This window comes from Stegostoma tigrinum, chromosome 25, assembly GCF_030684315.1.
Source record: "Stegostoma tigrinum isolate sSteTig4 chromosome 25, sSteTig4.hap1, whole genome shotgun sequence".
In the NCBI taxonomy this organism is placed as follows: Eukaryota; Metazoa; Chordata; class Chondrichthyes; order Orectolobiformes; family Stegostomatidae; genus Stegostoma; species Stegostoma tigrinum.
Genome location: NC_081378.1, coordinates 50,278,509 through 50,296,940, shown reverse-complemented (window position 1 = coordinate 50,296,940; position 18,432 = coordinate 50,278,509). Strand labels below are relative to the sequence as shown.

At 39.7% G+C, this 18,432-nt stretch overlaps 1 protein-coding gene and 1 long non-coding RNA gene across 15 annotated transcripts in view; one reads left to right on the top strand and one right to left on the bottom strand.

Moving 5' to 3' along the window:
- LOC132210967 (uncharacterized) overlaps nt 1–511 on the bottom strand; it is a 61,601-nt gene extending 61,090 nt beyond the window's left edge. Inside the window, exon 1 of the long non-coding RNA XR_009447237.1 lies at nt 445–511. This is a non-coding gene — a long non-coding RNA (uncharacterized LOC132210967). The remainder of the gene's footprint in view (nt 1–444) is intronic.
- The window catches only part of nr2c1 (nuclear receptor subfamily 2, group C, member 1), a 103,152-nt gene continuing 85,042 nt past the window's right edge, over nt 323–18,432 (top strand). For 7 of the 14 annotated variants that reach the window (XM_059654726.1, XM_059654720.1, XM_059654728.1 and 4 more), the window contains exons 1-2: nt 323–714; nt 5,163–5,277. The gene's annotated coding sequence lies outside the window, so the exon portion shown is untranslated. Of the gene's footprint in view, nt 715–753; nt 917–1,963; nt 2,007–3,438; nt 3,516–5,162; nt 5,278–18,432 lie in introns of those variants that run through there. The other 7 variants (XM_059654722.1, XM_059654718.1, XM_059654721.1 and 4 more) reach the window with 5 other exon arrangements.

Sequence of the window (18,432 nt, the reverse complement as noted above, 5' to 3'; positions counted from 1 at the left end):
AGGGAAAGTTAGGATATTTTGACATGCAGCTTCGAATTGTTCTTGATTATGTGGTGTTTGAAAAAGGTGAGATGCTCAAAACTTCAAGTTTCCAGACTGGGTTACTTAAAATTTTCACTTTTTTTTCATTTTGAACTGTCGGCCAGTCCTAAACTTCTTGGATGTTTGAATTTCAGATTTCCAGAGCTTTCTATTCCATTTTCATGATCGTTTCAAATAGGGAAATAAATAATTGATCTTGACATGGAAATAAGCCAAGCCTGCCTGTGTGTATATTTGTTGGTGGGGGTGGGAAGAGGAGGAGGAGGAGGAGGAGGAGGAAGAGGAGGCCCGCCAGAAAATGGGGGACAGACGTAGTTTCTTGAGGCGCCATCATCCGCCTGTGCCAAGGCCCTGGGAAGAAAGCTGCTGATCAACAATACTGTATCGACGGACGTCCCTCACCGGCTCCGAAGAATTTCGAAAGGCGCAGCAGATCAGTGTCTCCTCCGTCCCCGCAGGGAGGAGAGAGTGAGCGGCGATCTTTGGCTCGAATCCAGGGTTGCAGCCGCCATTTTGTGGCGCTGCCGCCCCGACCGACGCACGTGCGCATGCGCTGCCAACGGAACCGAGGGAGAGGTCACGAACTCTGACCCGCGGCGGAGCCGAGAGTCCGGGGGGAGGGGGGGGAAAAGGTTCGGGGCTTTTCCGCCCCGTTTGAAAATAACGTCTCAGGTAAGAGGCGGAAACAGCGCTCGAACTCTTCGTCCCGAGCCGAGCCCCAACGCCCAAATGGCGGCGGCGGCCGCTGCTGCAGACATCCGACAGGCGCCGCCCCGCCGAGGCCTCGGGGACTTGAAGGAACCGGGATCCGGAGTGGGCCTCGGGCCTTCTCTTTCCCCGTCGGAACCGGAGCGGCAACACCGACTTCTGAGCGGTGTGTGTGTGTGTATATGCGGGAGAGGAGGAAGAGGTGGCGGCGGCCGAGCTGGATTTTGGAGAGTCCCGGCCTCGGGCCGCCTTTTGCATATCTGACGAAAGCGGTTCACCCCCTCCCGGTGACCTTTCACCCAGAGCAGCCGCAGCTCCAGCTCCAGCTCCGGCCCCGGCGGCCTCGTTGCCGCAGCTACATGCCCCTCACCTCGATTCTTCCCCCCCCGCCCCCAGCTACTAGCCTCTGCCACTTCACTCCGCCCCGCTAGGCCGCTGAACTGCGCTTCCTTCTGCGGCAGGCAGCGGGCTCGATTTAAACTGCACCCCAGTGCGGAGTGTGTGCTGTCCCGCGAATGCAGCCAAGTCCCTCCTGAGAGCTCACTTCCTCTCGAACAAACTCCAACTTTCTCTTCGAATTCATAGTCCTTTTTTTTTCATTGTTAATTTACCGAATAGTCACCACGGCGAGCCGCTGCCCGAGATCATGTCAAGAGTTTGAAAGGGATTGGGAGCAAATGTAACCTTTTGGTTGTTGGCTGTTTGACGACAAAAGAGATTGAAAGCCTTTTTAAAAAATTTTAACAATGTGCAATAATGTGTGGGACGTGATCTGGGTTTATGTAGTTGCTGTGAAGGATGTGCAGATCTGATGTGAAAAACGAACAGTTATAGGGAATGAGTAGGGGTGCAGTTGGCAGGCGCAGGATGGGTTATGTTGTACCATTTTATGATCTCAGTTGTCATTGTACAAAAGAAGGGACATATGAGGCATTGCAAAAAGAGCTACCAAAATTAAGGATGACGTTCGGTTAAGGAGGAAGGATTGAGTGAGCTCAGGATGTCATCCCTAGAGAAGAGAACACAAGGAAACCTGATCCGTAGAATTGTGAAGTTTTGGTAGAGTGAACAGCGAAACTGTTTCCACAATGTCAAGTTCAGTCACTAACAGCAATTTAATAATGACTTTAAGCAGTGATTCTTCCGAGTGACGGCTTGGAAGACTGTGTAGTGTCAAGTGGTTAAAATAAATGACATTCATACTTTTTTATAGGTAGATCTGATGCAGAGATGAGGATGAAAGAATGTGGAGACAGGTCAGTAGGAGGAGATTTACATGAAAGTAAATATTGGAGCAGATCACTTGGGCTGAGTAATTTGTATTTGTGCTGTATGTTTGTTATTCGGGTGATATGTTCTATCCAGTTGTTGATACAAGTGTCATGATGGTCTCATTTCAATATCTAATTTATGTGATTGAATCACACGTCTGAAATGCAGTAATATTTAGGATTTAGTTTATTGCTTATTGAAAAGGAACTGCTTGTGAATGGGTGTGTGTATGTCAATGTCAATGTTTCTGTCAGTTGAAATACTGCTCGTTGGTCATAAATTTGGATTTCAAATTAGCAGTTAGGAAATGGCCTAAAGCTGAGTTTGGCTGCAACTCCAGTGTAATGATGATGAATTCGCCCCTTGCTTTGAAGAATGGGTGTCCGACAGAACGCAGTGGGTTTATGTTACGTGTCATCTTTGTGTTGTTAAGCCAAGCCACTATAATCAATTATAAATATCAGATATAAGTCAGTGTTAGAGGGGTGAGTGGAAATATTGGCTGAATGCTGTGCACACTTGTCCTGAAGGCACTTGACTTGATAGCAGCAATTTCTCCCTTCAGGTTTACCCAAGATTACAAGCTCAGAGGTTGGCTTTGAGTGTCTTCATAGCTAGGCTGATATCCTTAGTGTGGTGCCTTGTGCTTGGTTGACTTTAGAATATTGTGTTTGGTATCCAGGAATCCTCCATGTGAACCATATAATACATTGAATCTGAATTCTGATGAGCACTCACTCAATGCCAGATATACAGCCTCTATGTTGAAGATTTTGTCCTACCACCTGATGTTGTAAATAGATCTCAGATGGCAATAAATCTGAAAGAAAGTTCAATGACACTTCGGCTATTATGACATGTAATTTATGTGCACTTAGTGTTTAGATAGGGAGGATTTTTTCATTCACATTTCATATGTTTTGAGTATTGACAAGGAAGCTCTCACCCAGCATATGGTCCTAGGTGCAAAGGTCTCTTCAGAGCAGCAGAACCAGCTAATGCAGGCTGTGAATATCAGAGCTGGCTGTCGGCTGCAGTGAGCTGCTGGTAGCAATGCATTGAGACCTTGGATAACCTGAAGCTTCAGTTATTTATATCTAAATTTGTTGATGTGTCCACTCTTGGAACATGAATTCGTTGTTGCTGGAGTCTGCAACTAGTGACCTTCACACTGGCAGTTGCAATATTGCTCCAACTTGAACTTCTCTCTCCTCACCAAAGTTTTTCAACATAGTATCACCTCCCAAATCCATGCAGTCTTTCCAGGAACTTTACATTTGAACAAACCTAATCTTGTCTATGTCCTTGTTACAGCATGAAAAAAAAGCCCTTATCAAAGTTACAAATGGCATTGTATGTGACTGATGATGGTAAACTTTCCTTCCCTTGTCCTCAGTGACATAACTGCAGCACTCGATAAGGTTGACCACATGCCCCTGTGCTGCTTACCCAGCTGAATGAAACTGCACTTGCCTGTTTTTTTTTGATACAAGGTATCTGTTCAACTACCATTTGTTTTGCATTGTTAGTTCCCTGGACAAGCTCAAAAGTGAGCCACTGTTTACTTGTAGAAACTCATACTGTTTTCATATTTCTTGTACTCTATGTTCTCCCTCTTTATTAATGTTTTCGTCATTCTTAGCTTTATCCTATACAATCTTCTGACTTGCCACACACATTTGTGGAATTATGTACACTGTCATTTTTATTCTGTCTTTAACTTCAATTAGCCACAAATGATGCAAGCTCTGTTGAAGTCTGTCTTTTTCACTGGATTGTACCTTATCTGAGTATTCCGAAATATCTCCTTGAATGATTGCCGCTGCATCGCTACTGACCTTTTCTGTTACCCAGTTTCCATTAGCCAGTTTTGTCTTCATGCTGTCATAATTGCCCTTACTTAAATTTTTGAAATACCAGTCTTAGATCCACTCTTCGGTTCCTCACTGAAGTTGATATTCACTTGTTTTATGTTCATTGTTATGTGGGGGCACTTACACCGCACCACTTTCATTAATGCTGTGTCGTCTCATAACCTGTTGTCTGGCTATGAAATATGTTCGGAGAATGCTACTCTAAGATACTGTCCCAAAAATACTCCAAGAATTCATCTTTGCAGAATTATGTTTTTTTTGTTCTTAAAAGTATACCGGATAATTTCTGTTGGTTATTGGAATGTTATCCAATTAAACAAGAGTCAGGTTCAGGGATTGTTCACACATGCTGGAAGAAAAACGTGTATCCCGATACCCCATTCCCAACAGCAGAACAGCTTGAGTAATTAGTCGCTGGTGAATGCTTTTGAAGTGTCTTGTAGGAAATGTAATAGTCAAATTACTACTAACAATGAAGAAACAAGATTAAGTTTAATATCCAACAGTGTGGGATTCCCTCAGTGGTGCATTAAGTGCCAAACTTTGCCATCCTGTCTTTATTTTTCTGAAAGGCTGAATAACACTAAACTGATTAAAAAGGCAGAATATAATACAGAATAATAAAGCATTTTTTTTAATGTGCCCCTTAAGATATGGGCAACAGTGTTTTGAATGAGCTTAAGTTTATGTACGATGGAAGATGGGTGATTATCCAGAGGACTATAGGAATCTGTGGATTAGAGTTTCTTCAGAGAATGAGCTGAAACAGGTGGAAGTGTTGTGGAGGTGTTTAGGTAGTGGTTGTGGTGGCAGGGGACTGTTGTTGGAAGCTCATCTTGAGGTCAGGTTCAATACCTTTTATTGCAAGTTTGTTACAGCCTCTGCCAGAGATGAAGTTTGTAACTAGAAAATATGGTTCGTAGTTGGGCTCAACAGGATAACGTTGGTCTTAGCAATATTTTGCTCAGCTCTTGCTCACCTAATGCTGGCTGTTGGCCAAGCAGTGTGACAAATCAAAGGCAGTGGCTCTGGTACCAATTTTGACCAGTTTTTTGGTAATCCATTTTAAGTGAGTGATTTACAAAATGTTTATGAATTCATGTGGAAGTTACTTTCAAGGCCAAATATTGTTGCCCATCCGTAATCACTCTTGACAAATAGCAGCGCACCGTTGCCTTGACGTGCTATAGGCACATATACAACATGTTGATCGGAATGAATTTGCAGGTTTTCTTATTCCGTTGTTTTCTCCCTTGCTTCTCTTAGCAATCTGAAATGGGAACGATTAAACCATAGAGGGATTTGAACACAAGGAGGTTGTGGACTTTTGTTCTTGACGGTGTTGGGTTCCTCAAGTGTTGTTGAAGCTGGACTCATCCAGGTAAATTGAGATGATTCCATTACACTCCTGACTTGTACCTTGTGGAAGGTGGATAGGCTTTGTGGAGTCTCAAATCCTGATCTGTCCTTGCAGCTAAAGTATTTATGTAGCTATTCCTGGCTTGCCTACCACTTATCTCTCTGATTCTAGATGATGGTCAAGTTTTCTGCGTTAGACACAGATTCTTACTTTCAGATGCATGGAGAATAGAACTAAACGCTACAATCATCAGCAACTTTGTCCACTCTGACCCTATTAAGGAGGGAAAGTCATGATTGAAGTGAATGATAATTTTGACCAGAGGATACCACCTAGATGAGTTCCTGTTGTAATGTCCTAGAGTCAGACATAATTGCTGGAGTCCAATCTTTTTCTCTTGTGCTACTTTTGACTCCAACAGTGGAGTTTTCCCAGACACCGTTGACTTTAATTTTACTAGATTTTCTTGATGCCACATTCAATTAAATACTGCTTTGAGATCAAGGGCAATCACTCACCCACCCTGTAATTCAGTTCTTTTGTTCATTTTTTGATCTGCGATTGATGAGTAGGTATCTTTGGGGGTCACTTAATGACAATGTTGACAATTTCTTTCATCCCGTTGTTGATCTTTGAAAGTCCACTAATGTGTATTGACCAGATTTAGTTTGTTCCCTTTTTTTGTAGACTGAGCATACCTTGGCAATTATCCAGTTTTGTGGGTAGATGTCAATGCAGTGGCTCTACTGGAAAAGCTTGAATAAAGCATGTAGCTGGCTCTGGAACATATCTTCACTGCCAAAGTGCAATATGCTTATTTGTTCAAGAATTACAGCAAATTTAACTGAATAATTCAGGAATTAGAGATACTTTGATGTATATTGGTGTGATAGTTGGTCAGTGGTTAGTTTCAGAAAGCCATACTGTTTTCTATACCTGTTCTTTGCATTTTGTGAAAAAATGCTTAAAAAAACTTTGTCAAGCCAAGAAAATAAAAGAAAATTGCTGCACCTTTATTCTTTGAGGTGTTTGAGAATGTTAATACTGTTATCTGACACTTTCAGTTTGTGCAAGTGAAGTTCATAAATATTGCCAAGTTAAGAATTTTGTACTACTACTTTATATATGTAATCAAAAGTCTTCAATTTGGTGTTCGTTGAAATCTGCATTTCCATGTGTAAATCCAGAACAGGGGAGCACATATGTCGATAGTCACCAACAGATCCAATGAGGAATTCTTCCCATATCGTACCGTTGACTGCCAGTAGAGTGGTTGAAGCATGACACATTTTGATATATGTAGTGTATATATATATGATGTGTGCAACAAGGGAATAGAGGAACAAGAGAAAGGGGAGGTGATTATTTGGAGGAGCAGGAGCCTAAAGTAGAATACAGACTTTGCAATAGACCATTCGTGATGAATAGCGTGCTTCTGTACTGCAGATTGCAAAATCCTGTATATACTTTGCTGATCATTCTTTTTATTCAATTTAACAATGCTCCAAAGGGAGGCAGTGGTAATGTCACTGGACAAGCAATTCAGGACCCCAGGTTCTGGGGAATGTGGGTTTGAATCTCACCAGGGCTGACAGTGAAGCTTGAATTCAATAAAATCTAAATAAAGAGCTTTCCTAATGGCAACCAAGTAACCATTGTCAATTACTGTGAAAATCCATTCTTTAAGGAAAGCAACCTGTTGTCCTTAGCTATCTAGCCTACATGTGACTCCAGACTCATGGCAAAGTGGCTGATTCTTAATTACCCTTTGTGCAGTTTGGGATGGGCAGTAAACTCTGGCCTCGTCAATGATGCCCACATCTCATGAGTACTTTTTTTTAAAAAGTCCCAAATATAAAATTCAGTGCATTTTTCAATGTAGTTCCAATTCAACAATGATCGATATTGGTCTCAGTTGTATTTTGAGGGCCATCTACTTGCAGCTTTAATATGACTTTAACATGTGTTTCCAACAATTTTGCTTTTAATTTGAGCCCTTCATCTAATTTTTCATAATGCTCTGATTCTGTTTGACTGGATTCATAAAGTCAAGTTATGGATTACCTAGGAACCCACTTGGCTTCAAACTATGTAGAGCTTGTACAAATTACTTTTTGTTTTGCTGCACCTCACATTTAATTTATTTCTTTTAGCTGTACCTGCCAGTTGAATTCCAATTGAATATGTTGCAAAACACTCATTTTTGTGAAGTGCACTGCTTCAGCTGTGCCTTGGTGATGGAATGTTGTCACCCCTAAGTCAGAAGGTTGTGCATTTAAGTCTTGAATGGATGTAAAAGTATCTCACGGTTCTCTTTGGTAGTAATCAATGACATCCCTTCTGAATCCTGACATCCATTCAACTGGAATATTCCATGAAAGTGAAGAGAGATTAAAGTATTGTCATGCTCAAGTTGAGAAAACCTGCTGTGAACCCAGCTGGTAATTTGTTGATGTCTCTGCAGTGTAGTTCTTACAATTTCTTTGAACAACTCTTCCTGTCTGTACATGCTTTGTACTACCAGTCTTGCTCTTGTGTGCTTGTCAGCTGAATGCTGCTGTCCTATTTGAGCAGAGAAAATCTACACTCAATACTTGAGCACTGTCTGTTCAGACTACAATGCTGATCATCAGTGGTACACTGAAATCAACTTGCATGCAATGGTACCCAGGCCTGTCTAATATCTCACGTGCAGAACAAAAGAGTTGGACCACATTGAAGCCGAACCTCCTGAATATGTGATGCAAATCATGCACACGTTTCAAGAATTCCATGAGTGCTTTGAGTGATACAGGGGTTTTACAAAAAGGACAAATGGCTGCACCTCTGGGTTGACCACTCTAGCGTCAATAAAGATCTAATGAATGATCCAGCAACAGAAACTGCAGTATGTGACCTCTCCCGAGCAAATTTGTACACACTCTCCATGCAAAGACATCACATCTCCACAAATAGAATTTCAAGGACAACCAGCAGGTCATTTTACTTATCTGGATCAGACTGTCCTCCATATTGTGACTGAATGTAGCAGACAAAAAAAGTTAACACCTGAATCCAATTCAACAACAACGCAGTGGTGCAATTTGGCTGCTCATTTTTGGATTTAGACTTGTAAAGATATAATTTGCAAGATATTCTATATTAGACTATCTTAAGTTGAACAGGGACAGTTCCCTGACGATCTGGTCAAAATTCATACCTCAATTGACATGAGTAAAACAGATTTCTTTGTTGTTGTTATTTGTGGGACTCTGCTGCCATGTTTTCTACATTATGACCATGACTTCACTTAAAAGAACTTCATTGTCTGTAATGTGCTTTGGCGCATACTATGATTGTGAAAGATGCTGGTGTAAGCTGCCTTATTGTGGGCATTTGTTCAACATTATTAACATAGTCTTCAGACTACAAGTATGCTGATTAATTATGTAAGGAATGTAATGGAGAATTTTTTAGGTTCAAAGTTAAATCTCTTCACAGTTTCTCCTCTTCTTACCTAGATATCAAACTGTAACCGTATTTCGTAGGCAGAATCCTGTGAGCTTTCTCAGACTTCCTTATTCCCTCCCGGGCAGTTCTAACCCCAAAGTCCAGAGTGTGTTATTGACATACTTTTGTGTAGCCACTTACTTTCTGTTACTTCAAAGGCCACCTTTGTAACCGTGTTTTTGATCTGTTCTCTCTTGCTACTGTTTCGCAGCTGTTTTTGTTTCTGTGGTGTCTCATACCATAGTTAACTTTTATTAACAATTCTAAGTGTGTATAAGTTATTGAGAGCAATAATCTGATCAAACAGCTGCACTGATATAAGAGCAGAATTTCCCGGTAGCCCGAAAAGTTGGTTTGTTGTCAATGTCTAGACACCTGTGCTTGTGGCAGAAACACATTATTTTCTTGCAATTATGTTCTGTAATTCCCACTAACCTTAGATTGAAACACTTTACTATGCTTTTAATGTGCACAAATTCTATTACAGTCATTAAATTGTCCCTGATTAATTATGTGCTTGAAATGGGTCACTGGAAAATTGCTGCAATTATGATTTGTGAAAGGGTAATTTTTTTCAACTTTTCGATTTTGGTACAGGCTATTGTGTTAGATTATGCTGATAATAGAAGTAACACAAAGTGATTATATTACTGCATTCTAGTTAGCAACATTTGTTCTTTTTCCCTAAATAAAAAGAAAGCTATGCATGGTGAAAAATCTGTTTCTTAAGATATGCTTACTAATATCTATTAAACGCATTATAGTTGTTTGCAGAATCACAGAATTGTTACAGCACCAATACAGGCGACTCAACTCATTGTCTGCAACAGTTCTGAATGATTATTTCACTTTGTGCCTATCTCCTGCTGTTTCCCTGTAAGCCAGAACATTGTTCCTTTCTATTCTAGTTCCCTTTTGAGTGCCTTGATTGAACATGCTTCCACCACACTCAGTGTATCAGTTGCCACATGAAAAAGCTTTATTTCCTATCACTTCTTTGCTTCTTTTGCCAATTACTTGAAATCTGTGCCCACTCCTTCCTGGTACCCTCATGAGTGGGATTGATTTTTCACTACCTACTGCCCAGACGTGTAGTGATTTTGAAATAAATAAATAGATATTAAATTAAAATCAACATGAACAATTATTATTGTTCAAAAGATTTAAAATTTGGGGCTGTCTTAAATTTTAAGGTAAATTGAAAGCACGGTCGGTGATTATGATCTGTGATATGCTGTTTGTATTTGTCAAATTGCAGTGTAATTCATCATTTACTAACTGTAAAATGTGATTTTCTTTTTGGCTGATTTTAATGTTAATATCACTGCTAGTGGCGCAACAGTGTGCGGGAGCAGAAATTGAGTTCAATTGTATGTCACTGCCAGCAATGAAACAACAGTTGCCCTTACAGTTGGAAAGTGCTTTTGCTGTGAGAGAGGATTCAGAATGTACCCCATTTAATTTATTTGTTTGCAACTAATTAAAATGGTGTTTGCTATCAATGCCGTGTGGTAGATTTTCAACATTTTACCTGTGGTCAAAGTTGACATTGGCTGACCGTAAAAGAAAGCATCCAGATTTTATGAATTGGAAGAAAAGTTTGTGGTTTCGATAATGTGAGGCCCATCTGCAATGTCAGTTTAGTACCAAGGCGGTAGTTTAAATGCACCTCCTGTATTTCTGTTCTATGTTTCCTGTGCTGTGTGCCAATATTGTCAAGAGTTATGGATGTCCTTCAGTAACTGGGAAATTGCTGCAGTCAAACTCGATCAAAATCTAAGCTTTGCTTGTGTGCATGTAGGTGGCTTGGCCTGCGGAGAAGCAATAAATTTCATTGTGCATGTTTCAGGTTGTCAGTCTTACAGATTCTTTTCTTGTAATATTTGGAATACCTCCTCTGTTATTAAACTTGTCTGTTTATTTGACATTACTGGACATACCCCTGAACAGATTATACAATTCCCTCATAAAGATAGGCATACCAACTTTTATTTCGACTGCTAACATTGGATTGTTTTTGAATTTTAGTGTTGAAGTTGAGGACAGAATTGGTGTCAAGCAGTAAAAGACGTGCATTGTGGTTTCCAGCACCGTCAAGCATGCCCCAGTTGAATTTCGTAGCAAACTAATGGTCCAATTAATTTTTCAATCCATGTGAACACCCTATTGCAGAGCCAAGATATTTCCATTCTCCACAGTGTCTCTGGAGTTAGGTTGTCTTTCTGGTATTCATCCCTATTAGTTAAGGGTTCCCAATGATTCTCTTTGGAATCTAGGAGAAAATCTATTTGCACTGTCTCCAGAACATGCTTGTGGATTTAATATCTTCAAATCAGTTCTGTAGATTCTCCATGATGAAACATTGCTTGCAACTTTACCTATATAAATTTTAAGATAACTATGTTAGTTTACAAATTGAACCACCAGTCTATATAACTCCAGGCCATATATAAACTAGCAATATGACTGACCCACCTTTTTTTCACGATTAATAAGAGAAATTGTGAAAATACATGTTTGATACAAATCAACTTGCGAAGAAAACAACAAAGATAACAACTTTTTGGTAGAAGCAAAATATTGCAGATACTGGAAATCAGAAATAAAGAGTGTTGGAGAAATGCTGCAAGTGTAGTAGCATCTGTGAAGGGAAACAGGTATTTAATGTTTAGAGTCCAGTATGACTCTTCTTCAGAACCCTGTTAATCAGTAGTGTTTAGCTATGGTGTTCCAGGGTTTTAACTCAGTATCAGTGAAAGAACAGTAATAAAGATCCAGGTGAGAATGTTTGAGGGCTGGGAGGAAATTTCCAGGTGTTGGTGTACCTGTGCACCTACTACTTTTTAACAAAGTGTGGAGCTGGATGAACACAGCAGGCCAAGCAGCATCTCAGGAGCACAAAAGGTGACGTTTCGGGCCGAGACCCTTCATCAGAGAGCCTGTGATTTTTGTGCTCCTGAGATGCTACTTGGCCTGCTGTGTTCATCCAGCTCCACACTTTGTTATCTTGTATTCTCCAGCATCTGCAGTTCCAATTATCACCTACTACTTTTTGTTCTTTTTGCTGATACAAGTCATGAGTGTGGAAGGTGCTGTTGGCAAGAGTCTTAGCAAGTCGCTGGAGTACACATTGCAGATAAATGTTCGCTACTTTGCACCAGTGGTGGAGTGATTGTTTGTTGAAGGTGGTTAGCTGGGACCTGAGCAATGAGCTTGTTTTGAGATTCTTGAGTGTTGTCTTCACAGTGCTAATGCAGGCCAGTGGAGAATCTACCATCACACTTCTCATTCGTATCTTGGAAACAGTGGTCAGGTTTGAGCCAGACTCCGGTTGTATAGGTGCTGTCCTCTGTAGTATAGTGGTTAGTATCCCCGCCTGTCACGCTAATGACCAGGGTTCAATACCCCACTGGGGAGGCACTACCTGTAAGGCGCAGCATGGTTGCTCAGTGGTTAGCACTGCTACTTCACAGTGCCAGGGACCTGGGTTCAATTCTAGCCTTGGACGACTGTCTGTGTGGAGTTGGCACATTCTCCCCGTATCTGCGTGGGTTTCCTCCAGGTGCTCCAGTTTCCTCCCAAGGTCCAAAGATGTCCAGGTTAGGTGGATTGGCTGTGCTAAATTGCCTGCAGTGTTCAGAGCTGTGTAGATTAGGAGGGTTATAGGGGTAATGGGTCTGGGTGGGATGCTCCAAAGTTCAGTGTGGACTTGTTGGGCCGAAGGGCCTGTTTCCACACTGTAGGGATGCTATGCTAACAATTCAAGAAAACAAAACTAAAGTATCTGAATATTTGGAATAAAATCTAGGATAAACCTAAAATAATGCAAGATATATAAACAAAATACAAAAAATATGAAATTAAAAGTAATTTAAAATCTAAGATACAAGTAATGGCAAATGAAATCAATTGGGAATAGTCATTAAGGAAGTTTTAAATAAAAGGTTGAAGGGAACAAATAAAAATTATAAGGATTTCAATGAAAAGTTTTAAACATGGAATTTTATCTATGACGCAGAAGATTTCCAATTGAAAATACATGAGATTTAAATTAGAAGCTAAAGTATTTAAAACAGTATGTACAAGAAATTCAAAATAAAGCCTGGAGTTTTTCTTTAATAAATCTGAGCCTTTTTAACAGAAATATGAGGTATCTGAAAGACAAATTGTACAAATGTGAAATAAAGAGACACCAATTGAAATACAAAAAAAATTAAAATTAAAATAAAATGCAGGAAGTTTAAAATAATCCTGGACTTTTGAAACAAAGATTGCACTAAATCTGGAATTAAATGCTGGATATTTGATCTAAACATACATCTAGAATAAAAGGCACTCAAAAAACATACTGGAACTTTTGATAGAAAAATATCAGAGCAATTAAGGAAAATGTAGCTTTGGATTAAAGACCATGAAGTTTGAGGCAAAACATTTAAAACTTGATCAGAGAAATATATTTAATCTTGGCTAAATTGAATTATTCTGAAATAAATCAAATTCAAAAAATAAGAAATCTGCAATTAAAAATATAAAAATCTTAACTGTGGCAATTTCTAATAAAAACTAAGCATTATCTATAAATGTTACCTACAAAATGTCAACAAATGTAAATATACAAGAAATCTGAAATAAAATCTAGGCATTTGATCATAATGGTGGATAAATCTCCAGCACCTAGACTGGTGTATCCTAGAACTTTGAAGGAATTTACAGAGGAATTACAGGGCCCCTTGCAGAAATATTTGTATCATTTATAAATACAGACGAGGTGCCGAATGGCTCGAGAGTGGCTAATGTTGTGCCTTAGTTTAATAAGGGATAGGAGGAGAAGCCTGGGAACTATAGACCTGTAGGTTTGATTTCAGTGGTGGGTAAGTTGTTGGAAACAATTCTGAAAGATAGGTTTTGTGTGCCTTTGGAGAGGCAAGGAACGATTAGGGATAGTCAGCATGGTTTTCTGCAAGGGAAATCCTATTTCTTAAACTTAAATTGAGTTTTCTGAGAAAGCAACCAAGAAGATTGAGGGCAGAGTGGTAGACATTGTTTACTTAGATTTTAGTAAAGCCTTTGAAAAGATTCCATGTGGTAGACTAATTAGTAAAATTAGATCTCATGGGATTCAGGGTGAGCTTGCCAGTTAATTACAAATGTGGCTTAGCGGCAGAAGATGATGATACTGCAGGGTTGTTTTTCAGACTGGAGGCCTGCAACCACGGTATTCTACAGGGATCAGTACTGGGTCCACTTTTTGATTGTCAATTTTAAGAATGATTTGGATGAGAATTTAGTGGGTGTGGTTAGTAAGTTTGCAGATAGCAGCAAAATTGGTGGTACAGTAGAGGTTCATCACAAGGTGGTTAAGAGAGCATTTAACACGCTTGCCTTCATCGCTCAGACCTTTGAGTGTGGAAGTTTGGACTTTACATTTAAAGTTATACAGGTCATTGAGGCCTGATCTGGAGTATTGTGTCCAGTTCTGGTCTCTCTGTTACAGGAAGGGTATTATTAGGCTGGACTGGGATTGGAAGAGAGTTACCAGGATGTTGCTAGAAATGGAGGGTTTCAGTTATGGAGGCTGGATAGGCTATGACTTCTTTTAAATTGAAGCACGGTAAACCAAGAACCTTAGAGGTTTATAAAATAATAAGGGGCATAGGTGAATGGCAAATATCTTTTCCCTAGGTGAGGGATTTCAAGACTGGAGAGAATATTTTTAAGGTGAGAGAAGAAAGATTTTTAAAAAATACATGAGGGGCAATTTGTTTACACAGTGTTGATTGTCTGTAGAATGAACTTCCAGAGAAAGTGGTGGATGTGGGTACAATTACAACGTTGAAAGGACATTTGGATAGGAAAGATTTGGAGGAATATGGCCCAGGATCGGGTGGGTAGTGCTAGTTTAATTTGGAATTATGTTCAGCTGGGCTGGTTGGACTGAAGGGTCTGTTTCTGTACTGTATGACAATAGTCCTCTGGTGTATGATTCTACGGCTGGTCAATTTTAGCATAGGATTTCCAGTATAGGTGGAAGACAAACAAGATGCAACACCAGTTTTGTCACAATAATTACAAATCACATTCAGGACCAAATGTAGTTTCATCCCATCTTCAATTCGACTGACCTGAGTGTTGAAGGGGGAGAAACTTGATAACAGGGGCTTAGGCCAGCTGGTAGGAAGAAAATGTGGTATAGTAAACGAATATGGTACAGAAAAAGTCAAAATGAGTTAAAATATCAGGGAAATACAGATGGAGAAAAATTCGGAGCATGAAATTGGATAGACGCAAAGAAATAGAAAAAGAAAGAGGGGCACATGTGTGCGCGCATGCACGCAGACAGAGTATGCATTCCCAACACTGCTGAGAACCTGCACGTGCATAGATGCCCCTTCCCTGTCACGTCAGTCAGCCATGAGGGGGCCTGTATTTCCAGAAAGGGTCTGTGTATGCACAGGTGGCGTCACGAAATCAGTGCGAGATGAATTCCCCTGCTGCGAACGTGTACAGCATTCAAACAAGGCCTTTTCTGAGTGGATGTCATTGTTGAAAAATAGCATATACAATTAAGTCGTGCTTGTGCATCCACCCTTTGATGTTCCATCGGTTGATTCTAATGTTTGAAAATTCATGAGACCCATACCATATTTTTTTTTTGTCTGATCTTCTCCGCTGGCAGGTGTACTTCTGTGCTGGAAATGCAGATTGGCGCAATGAGTTCTACAATGTGTTGGACTATGAAAGTACCAATCTCATCAATCTCTTATAATAATTTGTCAAAAGCCAGATGTATACCTAAACCTCCATTTAACAAGGAAAGTGTTCTCTTTTTGAAAGAGTAGTTCAAAGATCTACCAGAAATTTTGCTCTGTATATAGAGTCATAGAGATCTACACGGAAAGTGGCCTTCAGCCTGTCATATCTGTGCCAGTCAAAAAACACCTAACTATTCTAATCCCATTTTTCGCACTTGGCCTACTGCCCTATATGCCTTGATATCACAGATGCAAGTTTAAATACGTTAATATCTGAAGAAAGCATGTTATGTTCGATTAGATTTTGTGGCAGTTGTTTTTGGTTGAGTGATTTACGTTGAGGTTTAGATATCAGCATAATGACTCACTATAATGAGCTGCAATGTACATGAGTCCACAGTAAATTATCAGCTTTGCCCAGTGGTAGCTTTCTTCTACCATCAAATCATATGGGTTCAGGCCCATTTCTGTACTGCATTGAAGAGGTGCTCCATTGTTAGGTGTGTCATATTTTCACTGAGACACTAAATCTTGTCGGCCTGCCTAACTGAATATAAATGATCACATCAGTGCGCAGAAATTTGTAGCAAAGTTCTTCAGGTAACCTGACCAAATATTTTTCTCTCAATCAACATCTCCAAAATTAGATTACCTGAACATTTATCCTATTTCTCCTGTGGGATCATGCTGGGTGTACAAACTGGCTGCATAGTTTGCTCAAAAATGTAAATTGCTGTTCTTAAGAGCTCAGAATAGTGCTAAATGCCTTTTTCTTTACAGTCATGCTTTTTAATGTGTCATGGCTAACTTAAGCATATTTACTTTGCTAGTTTGGTGAGTGGGGGTCGGGGGGGATCCCCAAGACTGACAGCCTGAAACTTGGGCAACTTGAATTTTGCCACTTGCCATATTAGGCAGAAGCTATTGCACTCATATGGTGATTATTTTTGTATTCTTCCTAAAAATTGTGCTCTCTTCTCCTCAAGTTTTATGAAGGTACCTGTATGAAAACATATATTAAGATTTTCAGATGTTGCTGTTTGGAATAGATATTAAAGGGCCATGACGAATTGGAATATGGAACTTTGTGGACACTGTAAATGGAGATGTTTTGAATGGACTTATGATTTCTGGGAGTCCTGCTCATTAATTACAAAAGGGTCAAAAGTTGAAATGTATTGTGGTTTGCCTACATCTACAGACAAAAATCGATTGACTTTGTGAAAAGAATGCAAGCCTAAGCTTTTAACAATGATGAAATATGTTTTATGGCTTATAATTGTTGGACACAGTACTGCAGGAGGCTGTATGCTGAAGATTGTCAATCGACAGCCTCTGAACTGAAGTTAGTTTTAGGTAGAGGGATAAACCTCCACGAAACTAGCAGCAAAAATAAAGATCCTGCACAGATCTCTTTCAGTAAAGTATTTTCTGGGAACCTGAGGAAGTTCCTGAAATAATTGTCAACTTCTCTTACACTGTGAAATGTGAATTGTTACTCCCATTCAAAGATCTATGTTGAACTGACTTTCCACCTGAAGTCTGATACGAAGATCTCCATGATTCTGCACCTGTCAGTATTGTAATCTCAATGACAGGAATTGACTGCCCTGTGATAAGTCTTCCCTTTTCCATTCTCCTTTGAATTTGGACCTTTTGACCCATTGAATCTTCCTGCTCCTCCGATGCTGCTTGGCCTGCTGTGTAAATCCAGCTCTACACCTTGTTATCTCAGATTCTCCAGCATCTGCAGTTCCTACTATCTCTGAAATAGTTTTAACCCCACCGCAAAGCCAGCCTTCCTGTTCCTCTGCTGCTTGGCCTGCTGTGTTCATCCAGCTCTACATCTTGTTATCTCATTAAAAAATGACTATTTTGATTTGTTAAAATAAAACATTAAAACTTTGGTATTTGTCAGAGTTTTGGGGTTTGATTATTGGTGCACCCATGCCTTTAACATTGTAATAACACTCAATCTGGTCCTATTTTCTTTGTTTATTCTTACCATCTTGATTTATGCTGTCGTTTTACTCCAGGTAGAACTATTGGTCTGTATGTGAGGGCAAAAAAATGTCATTAGCCTGAGCTGATGTCAACAATTTATTATTCGATAGTCCTAAAGTTACAGCACTGATGGAAAGGTCAGTGTCACTTTTAGTAGCTAATTCAATTTGTGGGTGTTAGCATTGCTCTGAGCCTTTATTAAGCAAATTTAAATTAATAATACATTTCAATCTATAAAATGACCACAATAGAATGACAAAAAAATCTCATTATACATGCTTGTTCATTTGTTAACTTAAAACTTGACCTAGAACTCAATGTTAAATATTGCGCTGTGAGGAGATGCTTTGCATGCTTGCTACTATCATATCCAGTGTGTACACTGCTGGTGTGGAATGTCTGTCTGAAGTTTCTAGCTATACAAAGTATGTTTGTTGAGAAAGGGGTATTTGCACAATTTCAAAAATCCTTCTTGACTACTGAGACAATGAAGTCGTCCTCTTTACAAAATGTAAAACAACTGAGAATATGAATGGCTTTGGACAAGTTTTCTGTTTGGCAAAAGGTGATGAATGTATGGTGAAATTTCAGATTGAGCTAAGTTTTTTTTGGCATAGAAATAAGGTCATGCCAGATTAATCAAGAAGTGCTGAACTAAAATAGCTTCATTGCCAGTGTAACTTTTGACATATTGTTCTCAGATGACAATGTTAAGTGCAAAGGTCATTTGAATTATAAAAAACGTGCTTATCTGGAAAAGTGAGGGCCTTTGATCCTTGTGTAATAGCTCTAGTATGGTTTGATATTTTCTTGATATCATGACTTACATTGGTCATCCAGTGACAGTATTTCTGTATTTTCCACACTCCCACCAATGCCTTCACTGGCTCTTCTTCCCTGTCCTCCAAACCACTCAAAGTTCCCGGAATTA